The following is a 1,168-nucleotide window of genomic DNA, read 5'->3' on the forward strand; positions in this document are numbered from 1 at the left end:
GAGAACGAAACGCCTACGGCAAATCCTGGCAACCCGAATCCGCGCCTTCGCTGTCAACGTGCATCATGTGCGGTTAAAATTTTTTAATTGTTCCGGCTGATCGCAAGATTCCTTGAGATTTTTTATGATTCCCGGTGATTCCCGGTGATTCTTGGCGATTCCCGATGATTTTCATTGATTCCCGGTGATTCCTGGTGATTCCCGGTGATTCCCCTTGATTCCCTTGATTCCCACATGATTCCCGTGATTCCCGCATGATTTCGGCATGATTCCCGGCCCGGTGTACACATGATTCCCGGAGTTATTGCCCCCTCGTTCTCGCGTTATCGTGCGGACAGACGGACAGACAAACAGACAGACAAACAGAATGGAACTTTTCCGGTCAGTGGAGTAATGGGCTTCGCTAATCGCTCAGCCAAAAAGTTTGTCACTCAAAATTTTCGAAATTTACTTTGCTCCCGAACCCTTGCTTAAAATTCAGATGGCACGAATACATATACCTCGACAGTGCTGAGCAGAGGTAGTATTACAACCACTACTAGAAGGTGAGGAATCATGTCTGCGAAGGTGCTATCCATACATATTGATACTCGGAGTAACTCGCTTTGCATTGCAGTTTGACGGTTCGAGCAGTACTCTACCTATGGATCAGAGAGCATTTACATAGAACACTAGGTAACACTAAAAGCATTAACGAATTTGTGAACAACTAGCTATATGTAATATTTTGCGTCCTGTGGTTTTTGATTTTTTAAAAAGTCAATTTTTGAGCTAGAATGCTCATCTTCGAACTCGATCTGTCTTTTTATGATACAAAACGACCCTGAAATTCCCAGATAGTTCTCTCAATTCTTTCTCGAGTTATCGTGCGGACAGACAAACAGAATGAAACTTTTCCGGTCAGTGGAGTAATGGGCTTCGCTAATCGCTCAGCCAATAACCACAATTATGGTCTTCCTCATTTTTCCAGTGTCGACTTGAAAGATATGAAATGCATATGGACTTCGACGAACCATGCAATAACACGCATATCAATGATAAATCATTGAATGGCAATAAGAAATGCCTCTTTATTACTAATTTGAATATGGTTAGTTTCACTTCATTAAAAAAAAACACCTCGTAATCTAAATCTGTCACATTCACTTTTTTTATTTTGATTTCCAGG

The sequence above is a fragment of the Frankliniella occidentalis genome, unplaced genomic scaffold (assembly GCF_000697945.3).
Source record: "Frankliniella occidentalis isolate FOCC.00 unplaced genomic scaffold, Focc_3.1 Scaffold182, whole genome shotgun sequence".
In the NCBI taxonomy this organism is placed as follows: domain Eukaryota; kingdom Metazoa; phylum Arthropoda; class Insecta; order Thysanoptera; family Thripidae; genus Frankliniella; species Frankliniella occidentalis.